The 20,215-nt window shown below is 43.8% G+C and overlaps 1 protein-coding gene across 2 annotated transcripts in view; it reads right to left on the reverse strand.

The window, feature by feature from the left end:
* The window catches only part of RBPJ (recombination signal binding protein for immunoglobulin kappa J region), a 225,513-nt gene that overhangs the window by 127,112 nt on the left and 78,186 nt on the right, over positions 1-20,215 (reverse strand). The gene's annotated exons all lie outside the window — the stretch shown is intronic.

The raw sequence follows: 20,215 nt of genomic DNA on the forward strand, positions 1-20,215 counted from the left end.
TCTGGATGGTCATTTGGGAGACTTTGTTTATAATGTGTGTTTTGAATGAAATTTTAAAATTCCAAGACCACAGGATGTAAGACTCAATTGTGGGTTAAACTTAATTTTGCATTTTTTCAAAGAAGCCCTTCTTAGATTACAACAATAGCAAACATTGAATAGAAAATGAGAAAAGATATGTTTTTTAAGGATTAGTGTATGAAAGAATATAAGAGAAAGCATGCTATTTCCAAGGATTAGGGAATGTTTTCAAAATGGCCTATAGTGTTTAGCTGGTGGCTGAGGTAGATTAAAACATTAAGTTGTTTTATGGATATCGGGAGAAACATTTTCTTTAGTAATTGTGCTAATTGTGATTTTAAAATCAGAAATAAAACCCTGAATTTAAAATAGCACCTCCCCCCAAGAAATTCGTTAAGTCCTTGGGGATAAACAGTAAAATAATGTTTGTTTGTTTTTTTTTTTTAATGTAAGGCAATGTTAAAAATATAAAAGCTCCTTGGGGACTTTTTCCTTCTAATAAATTCTATTTTTCCCCCTTATTCTCTTTGTTTATTTTAGGAGCTGATGCTTGTTAAAAAACCCTCAGAGATTTTAGGACAAAATAAATTGGCTTTTCAAAAAAAATGTAAATGGAAGCTTTTTGCATCTGATTACAAGCTTCAAGAAGGTTTTCGTAACGTTACAAGTGAAAGACTTAATAAATCGGTGCGTTTGACTTTAATTGTTTTGTGCTCGGGCTGGCTGTTACCATTGGATGTATTCTTGGACTCTCCACTGCTTATTAAACAGAAAACAGTGACCAGAGTAGACAAGTTAAGGCCAGCATCCTCTATCGACTGTAAACTGATGCATGTCTCCTCAAGATGTCTCAGTTTACATTCTCCCTATAAATCTCTCTCTCTCTCTCTCTCTCTCTCTCTCTCTCTCTCTCACACACACACACACACACACATACACACACACACACACACCAGCGATTTCTATGACATAACCTTTCTGGAATTCTATAAACACAGGATATGCAACACGGGTTAACCACTTGTCTAGGAAAGAAAATAAGCAGACAGTTGCCCACAGAACACATCTTACATTTAAGCTTCTATGAATGCCAAGAAAGTGATCCAAGAAAGTGATCGCTTTGAGTCCCTGCCTGAATAATAACAGGACCTTGAAAACACTATTGCTATTTTAAATGGATGTTGCTTGTTAACAGAATGCAGAATGAATTATGGCCTCTGGATGAAGCTCTTTTCTTTTTGGTTGACCTTGATCTTCAGAGTGGGTGTGGTAGGTAGCCAACTACAAATGTAGAGCTTATATTGGGTACGTAGACAAATATTCTACTCCGAAAGAAAATAGAACGTAAATGTTAATGTCATTGGTTAAAAGAAAAGCAATTGTTATTCATCCAGGTAAAGAATAAGATATTAATAGTGCGTATATGGCAGCTTTCTTGAAACTTACGAAATAGAGTGGAGAATAGATGAAGGTAAGTAAAATGAATGAATTAATTAATTAATTAAAATTTTATTTATTTTTTTAATTAATTAAAATTTTAAAAAGGATAAGTTAATGGCTTCTTTGCTAAGACCAGAGTGACACTGAGCCTGGCTAATCTTGCCCTAACACAGGGACATCACCCACAACTTGGTGCCTCACAGCCACATTCAACAATGGACTTTGGGCCTATCTCTGTTCTCAGTGACCTGGGGGTGAAGAAAAGGGGGATTGTTAGAGGTAGGGTAGGGTGCGTGGGGTGGGTGTGGCCAACAGCCCTGTGCTCTGTAATTATCCTGGGAGATCACTGGGCAAGATTTAGCAACTTTTCTATTCATTCTGAGTGATGACATCAGAAAGCGACGCTGCTGCCGATTACAGAAGCTGCCTGTCAAGGAGTCCAATCTGTCCGTCTAGCCTCCACTTAAGACAGATCCCAAGGAAGGATCTTCAGTGGAGGCTGAGGGAATATTTTATATCCATTGCACCCTTACCAAACTCATCCGGGCTCATTAATTCAGGTGCTTTCTTTAGCAGATCTCAGTGGGAAGGACGTGTCTCTCGGTGATGGCTCTCCACTAAACATTAGGGAGCCAAGTGGTGTATTGTGGTTATACAATTATACAATCTGATTTCACCCTTGGGGCAACTCTGCAGCATCACAATCTGAATGTGAACCCAGCAGAAGGACCCAGATTGTGGAGGCAGGGAATCCCTTAGGAGGCTCCTTTCTCCCCCTTGGAACATCCCTCCATCAAAGGATTATTAGATGAGCGGGACCAAGCTGCTGAACATCCACAACCATCCCTCTGCTCCAATCCCCAAATCAGCCCAGTGATTGATTCTTGGACGTAGCATGGCAAAAAGAAGAGATGGAAGGGGCTGCCAGCAGACTGGCCTCTGTCATAACACCCATCATGCTTTCTGGTCCTGCATCCATCACGGTGCAGTTACTCTTGGCTTTCCAAAAAAGACAACTACTCACCAAGTGAAGCGACCTCACCGTGAAAGAGAGAAAAGAATCCCTCCTCCTCCCCACACCTGTGCACGCACACAGACACTCACACCTTCTCGTCCTGGACCGCAGCCATCCTTGTCACTTCACCCAACAAAGTCGTTCTTCTCATGGAGGAAATGTGGGTGTAATGAAAGAGGAGAAAAACGATCTTGTCATTTCCCTACTTAAATGTTGTCACTTATGTACAGCATTTCATCCCAAAGCCCCAACTTAGTTGGTCCAGAGGAAATGTCTAGAAGGGATCATTCCTGGGAAGGGCAAAACCTGGTGAACGGGGCAGCACTCACCCAGGGGCTCAGCGGTTCTTCCCTGGTTCCTATCTCTTCATCACCAACCCTATCCAATCCATTGGTAAGGCCCATTAGTTCTTTTCTTAAACTATGCCCCACATCTAATACTTTTTACCCTCTCCCCACTGCATCGTAGTCTAGGGCACCATCACCTCTCTTCTAGGTACCTGCATTACCATCCCACCTTCTTCTTACTTCGACTCTACCCCACCCCCACCCCTACAGTCCATTCTCTGTGGGATATCCTGGTGTGATCTTTAAAATGTAAATCATGTGACTCAAATTTGAAACTTCAATATGCATATCTATTATTTTTTTGTTATTCCTCGAGCATTTTGCTCTGGCAATGAGCGTTGAAATTAGCATTGGATTTTTTTGTTGTTGTTTTGTTTTGTTTTAACCCAAAAGCTGTGTGCTGTTTTACAGGAAACAAATTGCAAGCTGAAGGCACCACCTTCCGGATACAAGAGCAAAGGTGGGTGGTTATAGCTGTCAAAGGGAGAGGAAAGGCGGGAGAGCTCTGGGGGCCTGGAGCCCAGGAAGGAAAAAGGATGCTGAGGGCTGATTTGCACCGGAGCAGGGGCCTTGGCTGAGCCGTGGAAAGACCCCTCCAGGGAGTGGCTCCTGCCCACCCCCTCTCCGTTTCTCCCGCTTCCCCCCTCCTCCCTCCCTTGGGCCTGTGCTCAAGCTAGATTCAAATACCTTTAATTCTCGAAAGCAGGGACACTTTCTTGCCTCACCCCACCTTTCCTCTGCTTAAAAGAAGGGGCTTCACCCCACTTTTCTTCCTGGTGAATATTTACTCAGTTTGTATGATGCCCCGGGCTAAATTTCCCCTACCAGGAGCTAATTTCTTGTTTCCCCACTTGCTCAGAAAATGGTAAAATTGTTAAACCTGTTCTTTTTCTCTAAATGGCCACTTTGTAATAAGATCTTTCAGCAGTTTTCCAATACCTAAGGTTTTCTATGTGCCATGAAAATTAATATTTATAATTCCATTTGACATAAAAAAAGATTATACCAAACACTGTCCTATTAATAGGACAGGCAAATAACCTCACCTGCTCCACGCAACCTACGGACCAGAAGAGGATCTAAACACACTTGTGGTTCTGACGAGCGGCCGGCCCACCTTGACTGCCTCCTCCTCGAGACTCTGGGTTATTGTACAAAGAGTAACACTTTTTCTCTCTACTCTTTCCATGCACATCGATTTTGTCTCTGCAGCACTTCTCAGCTAGGTAGTTTGGAAATATAGGTCATAAACGGAAAGCAAAGCTTGTAAATGAATACTTACTGGCTCAGGGCACAGACACTGTGTTCAAGAAGAATGCTTTTTATTTTTTTAAATGAAGGATGATTTACTTTATTACCTGCCCACTTCCTTGAGGGAAGACCAACAGCTTTAAAACAGAAAAAAAAAAAAAAAAAAAAAAAAAACCCACACAGAAATAAAGGCTATTGATTTTTATGTGTTGAATTTACAATCCTATTCTGGAAGGTGGGTTCCCATGAATAAACAGGAATATTTATAAGTACTATGATATCTAAATAGAAGCACACTAAATCATCTACTTTTAGGGGAACATTTAGGGTGTATTTTTCAGCTAACTGGACAAATTCTGAAAGAACAGGAGTAAAGAAAGCACATTATTACTCAGTACTTTTATGGCAAGACTGGACAGCTGCTTGCACCTGCCCTAACTTTTTTTCGGGCTAAAGTTATCTATTCCAGGATCCTATGTCATGCAGTAGAAAGCTTTGGTTTCAATCAGTCACTAACCCAGGACCTTGGATATATTTGAAATTCCTTTTGGGGGAAAAAATTGGCCAAGGCTTTTGACAGCACTGCTTCTCACACCCTGGCCAGAGTGGGCTGGCTCTCCTTGGTGACAAGAATGCCTATTGGCATCTCACCCTTAAAGTCACAGAATCATAGCATTTGGGCCCCAAAACAGACTTTAGAGTTCAGATGGCCCTTACTTACTTTACATTTTTCTGTAACATTATATTAGCATTCCCTGCTCCCATATAGGAAATATCCAAAAACCCCTAATTTAACTGACAATGCAGAACGTTTGTATGCTAGATGGCTGATAGAGGATGTCAAGACAAAGAAATAAGATCCAGCAGCTTATTTAAGGACTCTCACTGACAACTCCTGATATTCGAAGGATATTGTCCAGCAGACGGATTAATCATCCTGTTCATGTATACTCTCCAGTTTACATCCCTTAATTTGGTAAAGAAATTGGAGGACAGTTGGCCTGGACGGCATTTTCTTTAGCTTCTTGATCAAATGTTATTTACAAAAGTTAAAGGTGACCTCTGTTGATATACAGGGATGGTCCGAGAAGATCTTTCACACAAGCAAGATTGAAGATACTGACCAGAATGTCAAGTTGCGTTATCTCTACACAGATCCATGTGATAAATTCCCTCCCGAATTTAGCTTTAGGCAATAAGAACGTGGAGGCCGGCTCTTGTCAGAAAGTGAAACCTCTGTTGCCTATTATGTTTCTCTTTTCACCTTTGCTGCCAGAAAAATATGAACCAAATTTATTGCCAAGTGTAATCTGATAAACTCTGGTGCCTAAAAGTATTTACTCCTCCTGGTTTCTTAAATATTTCATTTGTAAATGGCCTCAAGTCACTGTTGAAGTCTCAAGTCTGGAGGCTGACAATGAAAATTTAAATGAGAAAAAAAAATGAGTGAGGACAACTGGTGGGTAACAAGGAAGGGTCAAACTTGCCAGTGACACTTGTCTGTGCAAAGCCTTTTGAGGCAGTAAAGAGATCTCGTGTTTTGTATCAGAAAATCTGGGCTTAATTCCCAGCTATACAACTTAACTTGCAGAATAACCTTACAAAAGTTACCTAAGCCTCCATTTCCTCATTTCTAAATGGGGATATTAATGCTGTTGATCCACTGGGTTGTTGTGACAACCAAATGAGAAAACAAGGGGAGATGCTTTCTCAATAGTGAGTCACTCTAGAAGTGTTCGTTGTTGTAACTTCCGTCCTCTATCTTGCAGTGCTGACCCGACCTCACCAGTACGTGATGTTTGAGGGAGTTTCAGAATAAGTCCACAAATTCACAAATAAACTTAGAAATTCTTTGATACTCCTCGTTTTAGGAGGTGGCGACTAATTTCTCTCCCCTGGAGTGAGGGCTGTATTTAACAACTTGTTTCTGGCAAATAGAGTGTGGCAGGAGTGACAGTGTGCGACTTGTGAGACTAGGTCATTAAAAGTGTTGTGGCTTCCTCTTTGCTCTCACTCTTAAATCACTCATTAAGGGGAAAGCCAACTGCTGTGTCATGAGGACACTCAAGCAGCCTTACACAGAGCTCCATGTGGTAAGCAACTGAAATCTTGCTAAGAGCCAAGCGAGCGCACCATCTTGGAAGCAGACCCTTTGGCCCCAGTCAAGTTTTCAGAATGCATCCTCCAGCCAACTTCTAGCCTATCGACTCCTGAGAGACCGTAAACTAGAACCATCTGGCTAAGGCTCCCCTGAATTCCTGACCTTCAGAAACTCTATAAAAGAAGATATATGTATTCTTGCTTAACTAAGCCCCTAAATTTGGGCTAACATTGGGGGTAAGGTGGGGCAATTTATCATTGGGGGTAAAGTGGGGCAATTTATCACACAGCAATAGATAACTGATAAAATGTCCCTAGTTACCTACCCGTTCTCTTGGAGAACACTATTGAGGACAAATAGCAGGTCTTATTTATTCTCCTCAGATGTTGTTATTAAAAGTAAGTCAAGTGCCTCAATATATTAGAATAAAAAAATAAATAAATAAAAATTAGAATCATTGCATTGGAAATCACCTCCGTGGGGAAGCCTGGGTGGCTCAGTGGTTGAGCATCTGCCTTTGGCTCGGGTCCTGATCCTGGGGTATTGGGATCCAGATTTGCATCAGGCTCCCCGCAGGGAGCCTGCTTCTCCCTCTGCCTATGTCTCCGCCTCTCTCTCTGTGTTTTTCATGAATAGATAAATAAAGTTAAAAAAAAAAAAGAGGAAACCACCTCAGTGCCATGTGGGGCAATACACTCATTTTGCAAATGGGAGAACCAGGTAGCAGAGAGGTGAGCTCTTCAAGGACATTAAAATGAATAGCAAACATAGGGCTAGACCATTTCCTGGTCATCTTCCATTTGATATCATCTTTCTTTCTTTAATGATCTAAAGAGCTCCTTTATTTTTGAGCACAGATCGAAGAATGATGGAATGGTTCAAAATTGATACTTTCTATCTCCCATACCATTCTACTTTTTTTCCTTTGCCTTTTTCACCTGAAAAATGCCAATCAGTAGTTTTTAGTTTATGACATCATTTTCCAAAAGACTGGGTGGCCCTCAGATAAGGAAATTGCCCCAAATGAACATATGTTGATGTGAACACCTTCTGTTTGTAAGACACTGTACACACACACACACACACACAAAAAGACACTGTACAGGATCAAGGAAGATGAACTAAGCTCTTAAGTTTCTCACAATCTCACAATCAGAGGTACTAAGCACAGTTGGAACAATGAATTATGGGATATTGAAGGACAGAAGGATCCTATTTACAGTGTTCTGTAATCACTCCCCCAGAATAAGGTCCAAAGCAAGTCTTCAAAATTAATATGCCAGCACGAAAAAAATGTTTTAAGGAATTTTAGACTAAACTCTTCAATACACTCCTAGTGAGCAATTTTGCTCATGTAATTAATAAGCTTCTCTAAAACATCAGGTGCTGTGCTAGGCTCTGGGCATATATATAATCTATATTCAGGTAGGGATAGTTCAAGAATTTCTATGTAAAACAGAATTAAGGAAGTAGCGTATGGTTGGAAAATGGTGCTGGGGACTTGTCTGGAATCTGCATTTGGTAACATGCCATCTTTACATAGGGGTTTGGGGTGGGATTTGAAATTGATGGCGATCGTGAGCCATTTGGAGCCATTGCTATACATACACTATTGATGACATTATTGTCTTTGGCATCAACTCCTATCCCTCTCCCTTCTCCCACATTCTCTTTTCAAACTGTTGGAAGAACAAGGCTGTAATCTTTATTTGCTAAAATTTCAAGGCAGAGAAGTCTTGCAGAAGATTTTCTGAAATAATAGCAGGGATGGTACCAGTTTGAGGTAGATACAGCTGTTCCTACATGGGGGATGGATGAAATGGACTGGGGTCAGGATGATAAATGTTCATTATTGTTTTAAGTTGCTCGGTTCTGTTGGATGGCAAAAGGTAACTAAAAGAAGGTGGTAGATATTCCAGATCACCGGGCCCTGGCTGCCACCATGGTCGTGGTAGAGGTGTGGAGGCTTAGATTAGTTTTCTGGGAATGGGGCTGTTATGCAGGAGTGCAAAAATGCCTTGCCAGACACGAAGATACATGTTTGAAGGAACATTTAAATTTAACCCGTCCTAGAGATGGAAGTCATACAGTAGGCTTTCTCATGCCAAACAAAAGAGGAAAAAAATAGAGTTGATATGGACCAGATAAGATGCTTTGGGGTATTCTCAACATGGTAATGTCACTCTCTAATCAAATAACTGCTAGTCAGTTGCAAAACCAAAATTTATTTCCATAAGTAGGAAGCTGTGTGTTGGGGAATCGTAATTACAGTAAGGGCTAATAAGTGAAAGACAATTTTTAAGAATCCAGCAACACAACTGTTGAGGAAATACATCTGAGCTTGTTCTGATGAATGAGTGTGAGGACAGTAATCTCATGATTTGTAACTTTTTTTTGTCTTTACCCCTCGTCTCTCATTTTTGGATTTTGTAAGTAACATATCCTAATAATAAAATAAGTACTATTGAAAAGAACTTCCCAGTTTGAGAGGTGCTTTCAGTAATCATGACCTGATTGTATTCCATAATTTGGATACATTGATTAATTTAGATTTTGCGAGAAAATGGAGACTTGTGGGTTATATAAATGGCTGATATCATTTACTTTTAAGTTTTTGGGACGCCTTACCAAAACCCAAAAATCACCGTATTAAAAAGCTTATTTAAGTGCATTCTGTAGGAAAGAGGAGAAACTCAGTAGCTTCTGACTCCCTTTCCTTTAGAAAACCATGTAAGATATCTTTAATTAAAAAATAAGAGTTTAGGGATCCCTGGGTGGCTCAGCAGTTTAGCTCCTGACTTTTGCCCAGGGCATGATCCTGAAGTCTCTGGATCGAGTCCCACGTCGGGCTCCCTGCATGAGCCTGCTTCTCCCTCTGCCTGTGTCTCTGCCTCTCTCTCTCTCTATCATGAATAAATAAATAAAACCTTTAAAAAATAAATAAATAAAAAATAAAAATAAATAAAAAATAAGAGTTTATACTTCAAAATCAAAGTGGCAATAGTGTCTTGATTTCAACTAAATATTTCTTTCTGTTACAATATTAAACTACTATGAAATATATCAAGCTCATTTGATGTCATCATTTACATTTCTTAGATGCTCATTTGAATACAAAATGTGTCATTCCACTGTCTCTCTTTTTTAAGATTTTATTTATTTATTCACGAGAGACACGCAGAGAGAGAGGCAGAGACAAAGGCAGAGGGAGAAGCAGGCTCTCTGCAGGGAGCCCAATGCAGGACTCAATTCCAGGACCCTGGGATCACTCTTTGAGCCAAAGGCAGATGCTCAACCAATGAGCCACCCAGGCGTCCCCCACTCTTTTTCTCATGTACCAGTTTATTTTGTTTCTTTCTCAGATCATTTTGTTCCATGTTACCACATTTAATACTAATCTGGATATTGGAATTTGAGCACAATCTCAGAGTAGGTGGGGATTTTAACATGGTGCTGGCAGCTTATCCCAGAAGAAAGAAATGCACCGACGTGGTTATGTTCCTTTTCAAGGGTTTATTTCTCTTGGTGACCTGATTGTACTGTCCATAGCAAAATTCCTTTTTAGATGATTCATAGGCAAGATTTATATTAGCAAAAAGAAAAGGAGGATTAAGGATGGAGGGAGTTATTTACATCTTGTAGAATCCCTAGAAAATTTGATGGAACTATGACCCTTTCCCTAGATAAACACACACAGAAAGTTTGCATGATAATTTGTCAGGGGAGGCCCTCCGGGATCTAGATAATTTGGAAAGGATGAAGCACTTTGTTTGAAAGAGTTCTATGACTCAAATAGAAAGAGGATTATGATTTTTTAAAAAAAATATTTTATTTATTTATTCATGAGAGACACAGGGAGAGAGAGAGGCAGAGAGAGAAGCAGGCTCCATGTGGGGAGCCCAACGTGGGACTCGATCCCGGGTCTCCAGGATCACACCCCGGATTGAAGGCAGCGCTAAACCACTGAGCCACCCTGGCTGCCCAGAAAGAGGATTAAATTAGAACAGAAGGGTTTTAAAAAATAACTTTATAAGTTCAAGACGAAGAACTGTTTAAATTAGCATAACTCTTTTGCTCCGACATCAAGAAATCAGAACTCCAGTGTCTATGATTATTTACATGTAGCCAGTTGAAGATGGATACACTTATTGGATAATCCCATCTTTCTGATTTGCCTATTCTGAAGAGATATATATATATACATCTTGCTTGTCTCCACCCCACCCCCAATGGCTGCTAAAAGCAACCCATAGAATATAAATCTTTTTCAAACACTGAATATTTTATAATTATGATAATAAACAAGTCAGAGAGAATTTTAAGATGATGTAGTAAAGTGGTTTCAAACATTTTTTTTTTTAAGCAATGGGACTCTCAGTAGTATCCTAAAATATAACAGATTAAACTGGCTTTTTTAGCATAAATTGTTTTTATATGTTAAAATGAAAACAACTCTTAATTATAATGTCATTCCAAGAGGCTGTTTTTGTTTAACACAAACATTTAGAAATAGGATCTAATGGAAAATAGTTACAGGCCCATCCTCCATTGTATTTCTGTATTTAGTTTGGGCTACTCAATAAATATTAAGGAAATTCTGATTCAGATATAAATGTAGTTGCAAACAGTCACAATTTTTAAATAGTCACCTTTCAATCTCAGGATATTCTTCAAATAAATAAAGAGGGGAGGAATACAAAAAAACTTGATAGCAAACAAACAAAAAAAAACTTGATAGCACATGGGAAGTCTCGAACTTACAAAAATTTAGCATAAAACTCATCTGAGTGTCCATTCGCTTTTTAAAAATTTTTATTGTGATAAAATATACTTAACATAAAATTTACCATTTTAATTATTAAGTGTGCAACCCCATGGCATTAAGTACATTCACAAGGTTGTACAACCATCACCAGAACTATTTCCAGAACCGTCTCATCCCAAACTGTATGTTTTTAATTCAAGGTTTTCCAGTCCATTTTTTTTTAAAGATTAATTTATTTATTTAAGGGAGGAAGGGGGCAGAGGAAGAGACTATCCAAGCAGACTCCCACTAAGTGAGGAGCCCGACTCAGGGCTTGATCTCACCACCCATGAGATGAGGACCTGAGCTAAAACCAAGGGTCGGTCCCCCTTAACTGACTGAGCCACCCAAATGCCCCTCCAGTCCACTTTTGAAATTAATTTTTTCCATTACCCTGCTTCAGGAAGATTGACATCAGCTGCCTAACCCACAACAGTAGCGTGAATAGCTGTTTGCAGAGTCCTGGAACTCACATCCAACCCTTGCCCACCCCATCTGTGTCTGACAGCTCGCCCAGAGCAGGGCTCCCCAGGAAGACTCCACCCTGACTGTGGGGGCCACTCTGACTGCAGGCTTTTCTGGAAAGACAGTATGCAGCAGGGTGCTGAGCCTCTGAAAATGCCTTGTCTGGCATTAATCAAACCATTTGCTTTTAGTAACCCATTTTAAAGCAGTAAAAAATGAAATTTGAGTCAAATGTTTGCAAAGCTCCTCAAGCACCTTTATAGAACAGCTTTAAAAAGTAATGGTGCCCTCAGTGATCCGAGGCACAGAGAAAGAAGTGACGGGGACAGATCCCACTGCCCGTGGGTAGCCAGGGCAGGGACGGCGCTCTCCCGGCCACCAAACGGTGCTGCTTTTTTGTTCGTGCCATCCTGAGAGGCAACATCTCTTTATGGGTCTAGTCTCGAAAAGACGATTGCAACGCCACTCACAAAACTCCTTTTGCCTCTCTCTGCACCTGAAAATGAGGAGTTCAGATGTGGCGTGCAAAAACCTGCTATCTTCCTGGGAGGTTTTACTGAAATTCATCACTGCTTGTCTAGTCTGGTCTCAGAATCATCCTAAATTAAAAGCAAGTCGAAGCGACTACAGAAATCGGTGTGAACATTTCAAGTATCATTTGCAAAACAGCCTGCTATGCAAACCTTGTGTTCTTCTGTAAGTGGACTCTCCACAAGCGCTAGGCTCAGATCACAGCCTCCTGTTCAATCAGGTTTAATTTAGTGATATTTCATTAAGAACTGCCAGATATAACAGACATTTACCACATACAGTTAACCTCTATCGAGTACCTACTATGTGCTGGGCAATTTTGCATCCACCAGTAAATTCATTTTGGCATTCCAGATTGCCCCCATAGAGATTTGATCTTCAAATTGTCCTTTGAATTGGCTCTAACAGGGCAGCGCCAGGGGCGCAGGCAGTGGTTTAGCGCTGCCTGCAGCTGGGAGTGTGATCCTGGAGACCCGGGATCAAGTCCCACATCGGGCTCCCTGCATGGGGGCTGCTTCTCCCTCTGCCTGTGTCTCTGTCTCTGTCTCTTTGTCCGTCTCTATGAATAAATAAAATCTTAAAAAAAAAAAAAAAGAATTCGCTCTAACATCTTTCTGGTTCCCTCATGGATTAATGAGCTAAATGACATCCTTAGCCTATGTTCGTTTTACATGTGCGTGAGAGTCATGATTTTACCCTTTTGGCAATTATATCTTAGCCCCTTATCTTTAGAAGAAGAATTGAAGATGAATATGCAGCAAATGCGATAAAGTAACCAGGACACAAAGACAGCAAATAGAGGGTAAAGGAGCAGTCACTGAAGAGCTCCTAATTAGAATGTCAAAGCCGTGGCTTTTTCAACAGACACATGAAAAGATATTCAGCACCACCATCACCAGGGAAATGCAAGTCAAAACCACAATGAGCTATCACCTCACACCTGTCAGACTGGCTAACATCAAGAACACACGAAACAACATGTGTTGGTGAGGATGTGGAGAAAAGAGAACACCTTTGTGTGCTGCTGGTGGGAAAGCAAACTAGTGAAGCCTCTGGGGAGGACAGTAGGGAGGTTCCTCAAAAAAAAAAAACAAAAAAAAAAAAACAGAGAAAGAACTACCGTATGATCCAATGATTGCACCACTGGGTATTTATCCAAAGAATGTGAAAATGCTCGGGATGCCCAGGTGGTTCAGGCGGTTAAGTGTCTGCCTTTGGCTCGGGTCATAGTCCCAGGGTCCTGGGATCTAGCCCTGCATTGGCCTCCTTGCTCCAGGGAGCCTGCTGCTCCCCCTGCTTGTGCTCTCTCTCTGACAAATACATAAATAAAATTTTAAAAAATATATGAAAATGCTAATTAGAAGGGATACATGCACCCTTATGTTTATTGCAGCATTATTTACAGGATATGAAATAATCCTAAGTGTCCGTCAATAGATAAATAGCAAAAGTAGGTTTATATATATGTGTATATATATCATGGAATATTATTTAGCCATAAAAAGAATGAGATCTTGCCATTTGCAACAACATGGTTGGAGCTAGACAGTATAATGCGAAGCGAAATAAGTCGGTCAGAGGAAGACAAAAGCATACGATTGCACTCCCGGTGAATTTAAGAAACAAAACAAATGAACAAGTAAGAAAGAAAAACAAAGGAGACAAACAGAAAGACAGACTCAACTACAAAGAACAAACCGATGGCTTCCAGAGGGGAGGTGGGTGGGGGGATGGGGGAAATAGGTGATGAGGATTAAGAGGACACTTATCTTGATGAACACTGGGTAATAGGTGGGATTGTTGAATCATCATATTGTACACCTGAAACTAATATAACACTATGTTAACTACACGTAATTAAATCTTTAAAAATCGGGGATCCTTGGGTGGCTCAGCGGTTTGGTGCGCCTGCCTTAGGCTCAGGGCCTGATGCTGGAGACCCAGGATCAAGTCCCACATCGGGCCCCCTGCGTGGAGCCTGCCTCTCTCTTTCTCTGTGTGTGTCTCTCGTGAATAAATAAATAAAATCTTAAAAGAAAAAATTTTTTTTAATTGCAGGCAAAAAGAAAATAAACCTTTGGCATTCTCAATCACAATGCTATACACAGTGCGTAGCACATAGTAGGTGCTCGGTAAATATTCAACAAAGGAGCTAGCCTGGAAAATAAGATATATATATATATATAGATAAATACCAGGAAAAAGAACATGAAGATATCATGCACAAAAAACTTGTAAACATGATAAGGATACCGAAGCCAATTCTTAAAAGCATGACAGAAACCTATGGGGGAAAATAATACATTTAAAAACATGAATCGCGCCAGCAAAATTCTTCCTCTGTGCTTCTGGGGCTGGAGAAGGTCAGGAGGGCATTTCTCTCAGGGAAAAATATGAGCCCACATGTACAAACGAAGTCTCTTCCTTCTGCTAACATTTGCCTCTATCGCGGCTATTCTAGATAGTTGTTTTTTTTTTTTAAGTTAATTTCTTTTTTATCCTAGATAGTTTAAATCCTGCAGAAGAGATGAACGGGCTCCCACCACCCCAGTAAGCCTGTGCGTGCTTCATCCCATGCTTTTCACAAATCAGATTTTTTTTTAAAAGATTTTATTTATTCATGGGAGACACAGAGAGGGAGGCAGAGGGAGAAGCAGGCTCCCTGCAGGGAGCCCGATGGGGGACTCAATCCCAGGCCCCGGGGTCACACCCTGGGCCAAAGGCAGATGCTTAACCCCTGAGCCCCCGAGGTGTCCCCACAAATCAGATTTTCCCTGGTGCTGCCCTGGGCTTTCTACAGCTCAGGCTGGCTGGCACCTACCTATGCCCATCTCGAGGGTGACCACAAGGCCCCACCGCCCTCAGGCTTACAGCCCAGTGCTCACCCCAAGAGCCGGGAGAGACTGGTCTGGTGGTGCAGGGGGTGGAGTGGAGATTCCTATATCATAAGCTAAGAAATTCCATAAATGTTGGATTTTTCATGAGGGCTAGTGTTACCGAGAGGGATCAGAGCCTAATTTTCACAAGTTTGGCTTTTTTACTTAATAGACAACTATGCGGCCTGGTGATTCTGTAACAGTGAAGCCAGAATTCCGTCTGGCCAAAAGGAAAAAAAAAAAAATATTGAAACCAATCTCACAGATTGAAGAAGGAAGGTATTACTTGACTCTGTGCTTGCCCCAAGGGAAAGAGAGAAGGATTTCTTTGCTAAATCGCCTTTCTCCGAAGATACAGGGACACTCAACCTGGCACTTGGCTTGTGAGAAGTTTTCTGAACACAGTGTGCGCTCAATTAAATGTCAATCAGCGCCGCTCCTGTCAGGCCTGATGTCACAGTGAAGCAAAGACTTGTTTTCTCTCCCATTTAAGGGACTCTTAAATATTTCACATACAGCATTTAGCCAGAAAACCCACGGAAACAGAGACGTGGTCAACAGAGACGGTATTTTGGGTGTATTAACAACAAAGCACATATAAGCCTGGAGCCCAAGGGGACTGGAGATTTTCCACGGATTGTGTTGTTTTAATTTTTTAAAAAGATTTTATTTACTTATTCATGAGAGTTACAGAGAGAGGCAGAAACAGGAGAAGTAGGCTCCATGCAAGGAGCCCAATATGGGCCTCGATCCTGTGACCCCAGGATCATGCCCTGAGCCGAAGGCAGACGCTCCACCACTGAGCCACCCAGGTGTCCCTGGACTGTGTTTTAATCGACTTCTGCGGATTGTGTCCTTGCAGGGAAGCAGCCCCACCAGCACAGGTGGCTTCCAATCCTCTGAGGCAGCCAGCGTCGCCCGAGCCAGACCCCTCAGCCCCCAGACCCCATCAGCCACACGGCTACGGCTTTGTTTCATCATCCTGAAGAAGGTGTTTTAAACCCAAAACTATAAAAGGTAGGTCTACTCTACATGGGCAATAGCTTCCAAGTTAGCACGTCAGTATTTCTTGTGAGCTATAAAACCGTGGTTCAGGGAGGTGGTGACAATTATGATATGTCAAGACACCTCCAGCCCGGGTGGTTTTCCTCCAAACCATCAACTTAACATGTTGCTTAACCACACAGCGAGGCATGTAGCCTTCCCGGGTTTTCATTTCTTCTTCTGGACTTGTTTTTTTTTTTTTTTTTTTTTTTAATTTTATTTATTTATCCATGAGACAGAGAGAGAGAGAGGGACAGAGACACAGGCAGAGGGAGAAGCAGGCTCCCTGCAGGGGGCCCCATGGGGGACGCAATCCTGGGTCTCCAGGGTCACGGTCTGGGCCGAAGGCAGCACTAAACTGCTGAGCCCCCCAGGGATCCCCTGGACTGGTTCAGGTGTGTTCTCTCGCTGCCCCGCCTGGCGCTGGGAGGAGTAGGTACAATGAGGATGCTCGGTCCCCACCTCCTCATTTTCTTCCTAGGAAACAGGTAGCCCCGAGCCGTGGAGCCTGCACAGCCTCCCGGGGAGCAGCCACGCTGGGATGTGCATCCAGGCCTCGTGCATTTTAACTGAATCTGCTTAGGATGCCCCTGCCCCGGCTCGGTGGCAGCTAGAAGTCAGGGGACCCCAGCAGCAGCGTGGAAAGGACTTCCGTAGAAGGTCACGCGGGCCGGACGCCGTCTGCCGCTTTTTCTCTGCATGACCTGGGGTGGGCTTAGGGCCTTGCGATGCTTCGCTTCTCCATTTCTGAGATACGGATGACGTCATTTAAGAACATCTAACTGGCTCGTTTAACGCAAGCACGAAGTGACAGAGGAGCCAACTCCTCGCTCAAACGTTCTCTATCTCCGTGCCTTCCACCCCCCACTCTGGCCCTGGCGCTTGTTTTTTTTTTTTTTTTTAAGACTCTATTTATTTATTCATGAGAGACAGAGAGAGAGACAGAGAGAGAGGCTGAGGCACAGGCAGAGGGAGAAGCAGGCTCCACGCAGGGAGCCCGACAGGGGACTCGATCCCAGGACTCGGGGATCACACTCTAGGTGGAAGGCAGGTGCTAAACTGCTGAGCCCTCCAGGGGTCCCCTGGCCCTGGTACTTTTTGGAAAGATTCTCCTTGATCAGAGACCCTACCTTCCTGTAGCTTCTCTTGAGTTTCACAAATTCCTCAATTCCTTCATCATCCCACCACTAGGTCTTGAGCACCTGCTACGTGTGGGGCGTCGGGCCGGGCCAGGGTGCAGTGGGGGACAAACCCAACCGGCCGCCCCGGTTCCTGAGGCTCGGCGGCCCCACTCTAAGGGGCCACGGGGCCGGGGGGTGGGCGGCAGAGGGGAAGAGCGGAGCAGGGGCTGGGGACACGTGGGCCAAGCCGGCCAGGAGGCAACCGGCAGCAGAGGTGGTGGCAGGGGACGCATCGCGGTGAGGCCTGCGTCTGCAGCCTGGGGCCTCCATCGCCTCTCCACCCACCAGGTAACATCCACGCAGGGACCCACAGGTGCTAACGGAGTGGGCCAATACTGCGCTCCCTTTCCCCAAACCGGAGGTGACACGGGCGGCGCCAGGGGCCGCGATCAGGGCCCCGACAGCTGGTCCCCTGCAAGGGGTCAGTGCCCGTGGCCTCCTGTTGGTTGTGGGCAGCTTTCCAGGAGGGAGAAGGGCCGAAGCGGGAGCCCTGGGAGAGTGGGTGCAGGGGGGCCTCCGATGACCCCTGCCCTCTCCTCCCTGCGAGCTGCCGGGGCGGGGGTGCCAACGGCCCCCTGGCCCAGGGCCTCCAGCCGCCCTGAAGGCACGTGCCCATCGCCGGGCATCGAAACGGTTAACAGAGCGGCTCTTCTGTGGGCTTGGGGTCTATGCCCTCCTTCTCTTAGATTCCCGAAGAGCCTTGGAAATCCAGAAAGCTCTGTGCCGCCGGCTGCCCTTTGCTGCCTAGAGCTGGAAAGGCCCTTGCCCACTGCCTGCCAAGGTCTGGGCCTGCAGCCGCGCTCGCCCTCTCCCCGAGGTGGCCAACCCGCCGGCCTCGCAAAACAGGGAGCCCAGCAAGAAAAAAAAAGTCACTTGAATTTTATAAAGTGGTAACTACTGTGGGGCTTCATGTCATTAAACCTAAATGCCATCGACGGGTGAGGTAACAGCTCTCTTTATGTCAGCTCAGGAAGTTTTACCCAAGAAGAGGGGTGGTGGTGGGGGGCTGCTTGCCAAATCAGGAAATGTGAATTAACTGACAAGGAGTTTTAAAAAATGGGGCTGAGGCAACCCAGAAGAGAAGTGAGAGCAGAGAGAGAGAGTCCTACAAAGGCACAAACTTGGGCCACGCGGGCCACTTTGCACAAGTCAGTTCGGCCTGTGGAGCCTTCCTTCTCTTTGGGGCCGGTTGCTTTGAAGAACTCCGGGGGCCAGAAATTCCCCAGCTTCAAGCCGCCTTCACGGAAGGGAAACCTACGGTATGAACAGGGATTGCAGCCTCTGCAGTGTAAACATTCACCTTGGGCATGGAAAGTCTTGCTCTTGGGGAATGCATCGGGCTCCCCGTGTCACACCACAAATCTAACCACGGCTTTCTGCGCAATGTATGCTTTTAAACAATGACTACATTATGTCGGTCAAATAAGGCTCTCCTCCACCGCCACCCCCACCTAGCCCTCCCCTGGTTGGTAGACCTACCTCAGGGTTCCAAACATGGTTGGCACACCCTCACCCTAAGGACAGAGAGAAGAAAGCCCTGTTTTTTAAGCAGGTGTGAGAAACCAAGAATGAATCACTTTGGAAAAAATGAAGACAAAATGCAAGTTCGCCTGTCACCGAATCTGTAGTGACTTTTAGAAAACATAATTAACCTTTTCATTTTCTCATGTCTTCAAATCATGCACTCTCTCTCTCTCTCTCTCTCTCTAGAAAACAGAAGCCAGGGGCACCTCCCCGGGTGGCTCAGTTAAACGTTTGCCATCAGCTCAGGTCATGATCTGGGGGTCCTGGAATTGAGCCCCACATCGGGGTCCCTGCTCAGCAAGTTGCCTGCTTCTCCCTCTCCTCTGACTTGCCATCCCCTGCTCATTCTCTCTCACTCTCTCTCTCTCAAATAAATAAATAAATAAATAAATAAATAAATAAATAAATAAATAAATAAATAAAATCTTTTAAAAAAAAAGGAAAGAAAACAGAAGTCAAAGGTCTGAAATATGAGGAACTTCATCCAAAGAGTTTTTGCCCTAAACAGCCTTTTCACTCCCCTACCAAATTTCCAGACCCAGTCTTGGTCAGGGCTGCCCTAGGCAGGAGACATCCTAGGACAAGGTAAGTGACCCAAGGCACCAGCCCCGCAGAGAGCACTGTGTGACCGTGTGTACCCGTGCATGTCTGTGCACGTGGGAAGTATATGTGTGTGCACACGTGTGTGTATCACGGTGACACTGTGCAGAATGAATGAAACAGGGCATCATGGATTATGTGTTGGAGTCTCGGGGGTCTTTCCAAATTGACAAACCAGGCTTTGCCAGAGGGCTAGGGCTTTGATGAAAACCGCTTCACACTAGTTGGACCTGGGTGGGATAGAGGGGGATGAAGGCACTCAGGAAAGACCCAAGCAATGCTTTCCAAACTCTAGCACCTGAGATGCTTGTTAAAAAAATCTCTGAGGTTCCCCTCACCCCCCTGCCCCCCGAGTCAGGAGTCAGGAATTGGTCTCCTAAGCACCATACCGGCCACTTCACATGTTGAGAAACAAGCCAGCTTACGCGATGGGCCGGATTCTTTGTTTCCGGGGAATCTTTCTGGTAACTTTTTAATAAATGTGTTGCTTCCTTCTGAGATTCTGGATCCTTCTTAACAGTAAATGCTAGCTGCCTCAAAGCATTTTGGGGATGCCAGTTTCAATTCTCTGTTCCTTCAGGCATTCCTGTCCCCTTCCTCCCCTTCACTCCTCTCCCTTGGATTCTCCTCCTCCTACCACCCTTCACCTGTTCCTCCTTTTCCTTCGTGTGGTTCGAGGAATCATTTCATGGGCTTCCACTAAAATTTAAGGTGCTGGGGTTATCGAAAAGCATTAAGATGGAGCCCCTGCCCTTATGAAGCTGAATTCCGGTTGAGGAGACAGACACAGATTGAACAGATCATTTCAACAGAAAGAGCCAGGAGTTAAAATAACCGAGTTGTAAGGCTCAGAGGGAAGGGTATTTGAGAAAGTGCTGTGAGCAAGGCCAAGTGCCGTAGTCGTCTGGGTAGCTGAAGTGGGGGTACAGTGGCAAAGCCTGCTCCAGGCACCCCAGCTCCCCCTCCCACCAAACGAGAGCACATGTGTTTATTTGTCAATAGCCAATTTAAGAAA

The sequence above is a fragment of the Canis lupus genome, chromosome 2, assembly GCF_048164855.1.
Source record: "Canis lupus baileyi chromosome 2, mCanLup2.hap1, whole genome shotgun sequence".
Classification (NCBI taxonomy): domain Eukaryota; kingdom Metazoa; phylum Chordata; class Mammalia; order Carnivora; family Canidae; genus Canis; species Canis lupus.